The sequence below is a fragment of the Gorilla gorilla genome, chromosome 4, assembly GCF_029281585.2.
Source record: "Gorilla gorilla gorilla isolate KB3781 chromosome 4, NHGRI_mGorGor1-v2.1_pri, whole genome shotgun sequence".
Lineage (NCBI taxonomy): Eukaryota > Metazoa > Chordata > Mammalia > Primates > Hominidae > Gorilla > Gorilla gorilla.
Genome location: NC_073228.2, coordinates 87,818,511 through 87,824,291, shown reverse-complemented (window position 1 = coordinate 87,824,291; position 5,781 = coordinate 87,818,511). Strand labels below are relative to the sequence as shown.

At 39.6% G+C, this 5,781-nt stretch overlaps 1 pseudogene; it reads left to right on the top strand.

The window, feature by feature from the left end:
- Positions 1-801: 801 nt before the first annotated feature.
- LOC134758476 (large ribosomal subunit protein uL13-like) lies at positions 802-1,463 on the top strand (annotated as a pseudogene).
- The last annotated feature ends 4,318 nt before the right edge of the window (positions 1,464-5,781 follow it).

Sequence of the window (5,781 nt, the reverse complement as noted above, 5' to 3'; positions counted from 1 at the left end):
TAAAACAGATGGAGACTTCAAGATACTACTTTCAAAGCATAGAATATCTAGCAGAAGTTCAACAAGGAAATAGAAAACTTTAATAACTACAAGCTAACCAGACCTAACAGACATCTATAAAACACTCCCCTAAGCAACGCATTCTTTTCAAATGCACATTCTCCAGAATAGACCATATGCTGGACCATGAAACAAACCCCAGAACATTTGCTGGAATTAAAATTTTAAAATCATATTTTTTTAGCCATAATAGAATTAAATTAGAAATCAATAACAATGAAATTTAATATATTCAAAAATGTGAAAATTCAACAACACTACTAAATCAGCAATGGGTCACAGATGAAATCACAAGGAAAATTTCATTGGAGAGGCATAAAGAAAAACACCGACACTACAGCTTATGTGATTCAGCTAATGCAAGTACTTAGGGAGAAATTCTATGCTGTGAACACGTGTTAAAAAAATTAAATCATGGGAGGCCGAGACGGGCGGATCACGAGGTCAGGAGATCGAGACCATTCCGGCTAAAACAGTGAAACCCCGTCTCTACTGAAAAATACAAAAAATTAGCCGGGCGAGGTGGTGGGCGCCTGTAGTCCCAGCTACTTGGGAGGCTGAACAGCGTGAACCCAGGGGGTGGAGTCTGCAGTGAGCCGAGATGGCGCCACTGCACTCCAGCTTGGGTGACAGCGAGACTCCGTCTCAAAAATAAATAAATAAATAAATAAATAAATAAATAAATAACCAAGCTTTCACCTTAAGAAATTACAAAAAGACTTTCCCAAGCGGCTGCCAAAGATGGCGGAGGTGCAGGTCCTGATGCTTGATGGTTGAGGCCATCTCCTGGGCCGCCTGGCGGCCATCGTGGCTAAACAGGTACTGCTGGGCCGGAAGGCGGTGGTCGTAAGCTGCCAAGGCATCAACATTTCTGGCAGTTTCTGCAGAAACAAGTTGAAGTACCTGGCTTTCCTCCACAAGCGGATGAACACCAACCCTTCCCGACGCCCCTACCACTTCCGGGCCCCCAGCCGCATCTTCTGGCGTACTGTGCAAGGCATGCTGCCCCACAAGACCAAGTGAGGCCAGGCTGCTCTGGACCGCCTCAAGGTGTTTGACGGCATCCCACCGCCCTAGGACAAGAAAAAGCAGATGGTGGTTCCTGCTGCCCTCAAGGTCGTGCGTCTGAAGCCTACAAGAAAGTTTGCCTATCTGGGGCGCCTCACGAGGTTGGCTGGAAGTACCAGGCAGTGACAGCCACCCTGGAGGAGGAGAGGAAAGAGAAAGCCGAGATCCACTACCGGAAGAAGAAACAGCTCATGAGGCTACAGAAACAGGCCGAGAAGAACGTGGAGAAGAAAATTGACAAATACACAGAGGTCCTCAAGACCCAGGGACTCCTGAGCCCAATAAAGACTATTAATTCCTCAAAAAAAAAAAAAAAATTACAAAAAGAACCCTAAACTCAAACTAAACAAAATAGAGAAAATAATAGAGGATAAAAATAAATGAAATAAAGGATAGAAAACATTAAAGAAAATCCAGATAATCAAAAGTTATTTGAAAAGATCAACAAAATTGATAAACTTTTAGCTAGAATGACTAGTGTAAAAAGAAAGAAGATTCAAACGACTAAATTCAGTATGAGAGGATATAATTATTAGCCTTACAGAAATAAAAGGAATTATGAAAGAATACTGACTAATATGGCAACAACTTAGATAATTTAAGTGGATAAATTCCTGGTAAGACAAAAATTACTGAAACTTATTCAAGAAGTAGGAGATCAGACTCAATCTATACGAATTTAAATGACTAATTTTAACACTTTCCACAAAGAAAATCATAAGCCTGGATGGCCTCACTGGCAAATTCCTCCAAACATGTGAAGAGGAATTAATAAAAATCAAACCCTCTTCCAAAAAATAGAAGAGGAGGAAACACTTTCAAATGCATTCTGAGGCCTGTATTATTATCATACTAAGACCACGTAAAGACCTCATAAGAAAGGAAACTACATGACAATGCCTCTTATAAAGATAGGCATAAAAATTCTCAACATAATACACGCAAACTGAATCCAACAACATATAAAACAGATTTTGCACTGTGACCAAGTGGGATTTATCCTAGGAATGAAAGGTAGGCTTAACACCAAAAAGCAATTAATGTAACATAACATATCAATAGATTAAACAAAGAAACTATATGATCATTTCAATCAATTCAGAAAAATCATTTGACAAATTCCAGTGCCCTTTTTATATAAAACAAACTCTCAACATGATAAAAGAAACACTCAAAAAACTAGGAATAGAAGGGAACTTCGTCAATCCGATAAAGAGCATCTACAGAAATCCCAAAGCTAACCTCAGATTTAATGGTGAAAGACTAAAAAATTTCCCGTTAAGTTCAGGAAGAAGACAAGTATGTCCACTCTTGTCACCTCTACTCAACATTGTACTAGAGGGTCTAGTCAGGGAAATTAGGCAAGAAAAAGAAATGAGACACATTCAAATTGGAAAGGAAAAAGTGTAACTATCTCAACTAGCAGATGGCATAATATTATATTTAAAGAATAGTTGCCAAGCTCATTCTTGTTGTTGGCATAATATAGTTCCTGGCAGTTGTAGAGAGGTTCCTGTTTTCTTGCAGGATTTCATCCAGAGACTGTTTTTACCTTCTAGAGGCCTCCCTCATTTCTTGCCGTGGGGCCCCTTCCTTTTTCAAGGCAACAACAGCACATCAAATCTTTTTCATGCTTTGAATTTCTTGACTTCCTCTTCCATGACAAGCTGGGAGAAACCTTCTGCTTCAAAAAAGGCTCATGTGATTAGGTCAGGCCTAACAAGGTAGTTTCTCTATTTTAAGGTCAACTGATTTGGAACTTTAATAACATCTGCAAAATTCCTTCACAGCATGGAAGGAATTTTGGACCATGAGACAAACCGCAGTACATTTGCTGGAACTGAAATGTAAGGCAGTACCTAGATTCATGGTTGCTTGACTAACTGGGAGAAGGTGTGTGTACACCAAGGACCAGGAATCTGAGGAGGTGACCATCTTAAAATTCTTCCTGGCACATTACACTTTCAACAAACTCTCTAAAGTGTTAGAGCATTTGTAAATGTGTGTTCGAAAAATTTATCAGTACAAGAACAGAGAAAATGAATGCCAAGCTACATTGTGGGTATGCAAAGATGAAGAGTTGATCATTGCTATAGTACAGTACATAATGTGTAATGTTAGAGTATGGTACAAACAGAAGGTGGCTAGAATATAGTGTGAAGTGGAAAACAAGCGAAGGAGCACAGAAAGGTAAAGACCAGACTTTTATGCCATATTAAAGAGAGTAAGCTTTATTCTGCTGGCAATGGGCAGCTGAGAAACAACACAGATCATTTCCTTGTACACAGATTACTCTGATAAGAAGAATCCACCCAGTGTGGCGGCTCACACCTGTAATCCCAGCACTTTAGGAGGCCTGGGGGGCGGATCACAAGGTCAGGAGTTCGAGACCAGCCTGGCCAATATGGTGAAACCCCATCTCTACTAAAAATACAAAATTAGCTTGGTGTGGTGGTGCACGCCTGTAGTTCCAGCTACTCGGGAGGCCGATGAAGAAGGATCACTTGAACCCGGGAGGCAGAGTTTACAGTGAGCCAAGATCGTACCACTGCACTCCAGCCTGGGCCACAGAGTGAGACTCCATCTCAAAAAAAAAAAAAAAAAAAGAGTAAGAATGGATGCTGAAGCCTGGCTGCCTGGGTTTACATCATGCCTCTGTTCATTACTAGCTCTGTGATCTTAAGTAACGAGTTACTTAACCTCTCTGCACCACAAAGTCTTATCTATAAAAAGCATACAATAAGATTACCTACTTTATGGGGTTGTCTTGGGGATTAAATGAGTTTATAGGTAAAGCACTTAGAACAGAGGCCCATACAGAAATGCTACTTAAGGGTCTGCTATCATCATCATCATTGAAAGAGTAAGACTGGAAAATTGAGAGCATTTAGAAAGCTTTTGAAATAATAAATACATGATGAAGGCAGCAGCAGTAAAGACTGAAGCACCTAGCACAGATTGAGAAATACTAGGAAATAAATTTGACTGGACTTCGATATGGGGAAGATGCAGTAGCAGTTGAAAATGATTCTTAGGCTTTCTGGTTGAAGTGAATGGGCAGATGGTGATTTCATAAGCCAAAGCAGAAAAAAAGAACACCACATTTGTGATGGCGGTGGTTTGGGTGAAGATGTCCTCCTTGGACATACGGTCAGATAGATGCCTGAAAATAAAAGGCTGAAATCTGGAGATCCAGCTTTAGGAGTGATTGACCTATAGATGGTAGATAAATGAGATCATCCAAAAAGAATATGGAAAAAGCAAAGAGAAACAGACCAAGGATCAAACCTTAGAAAGCATTGAAGGGATGGCAGAAGAGGGAAAACCTGCAAAAGAGACAAAGAAACAGCAGTCAGAGATTTATAACAAGGAGAGAATATCCTCATGAAAGCAAATAGAATAAATAATTTTAAAAACATATAATGTGATCCTTAGTACCAAAGGCTACAAATGTGGACTGAAGAGTACCCATTGGTTTAGAGTTGACACTATAGATGCCATTAATATCCCCCATGAGAACAGTAAAGTGGATGAGGCAGCAGCCAGGCTGCAGCGGCTGAACATTAAAAGGGTACTGCTGAATGAAAGAAGCTACTGTAAGATTCTAGAGCAATATCTGGGAATGGTGATAGAATTTGGACCAAAAAACATAAAAAGAAAGAGGTCTGTCTTAATGTGCAAGAAGGAAGCTCAAACGCTGGGTATTTAATTAGTTCTGCCCAGCATTGCTTGTCTGTTAAGTAAATTATCTGGCATGTAGTACTTAAAATTCTCCACAATTATAGTTCAAAGAATTTCTCTAATAACGTAGCGTTAACTTCATGTGAAACATAAACTACTTATGATTCAAATCTTCTAGGAGAGAAATAGGCTCAATAAAATGTCACTTTTGTTATAGATCAAAGGTTTCCTTTTATAACATATTTGTGCCAGTGAGACAGATATCTCTTACTACAATTGGGAGCCCTCAGGGATTTTGCTTTTGTATAATTACCCATAGTTTAACACCTAGAAGGGTGTTAAACTGGTGTCTCCAAAGACATCTTAAGAATTTCTGGGTCATCATTAACTCTAAGATCATTCCTGCTTGATCAAGCTTTTGGGGAGGAAAGGGGTGTTCCCCTGATGAATAACGGCTGATATTTATTGAGCAGTTTGTCAACACGGTATGGGTTATGCTCTCTTCATGCATTAGTTCATTTAACCGTCACATAACCCAGCAGTCAGGAGCCATTACTGACTTCATTTTTATAGCGGATTACATTTCAATTTAGAGAGGTTAAATAACCTGCCTGAGGATACAACTAGGGATGGGGATTGCCCAGATTTGAGTAGAAATAGCCACAATCCGTACGCTATGGTTTGTTCACCCTGGATTCTCCTCCACATGCACATCGTTCATCCATTCAGTGGAGGAAATGTTTGGTTAAGAAAACAAACAGATGGTGATGGTCAAAGGGTACAAAGTTTCAGTTATACAGGATAAATAAGTTCTGGAGAACTACAACAGAGCAAACGCCTATAGCTAACAATATTGTATTGTAAGTACTTAAAATTTGCTAAGGGGGTAAATCTTAATAAAAATAACAGAAATTGTCTCAAGTTCTAAATGACTCAAGAGCCTGAGTACTTATTATGGGAATAACTCAAGTC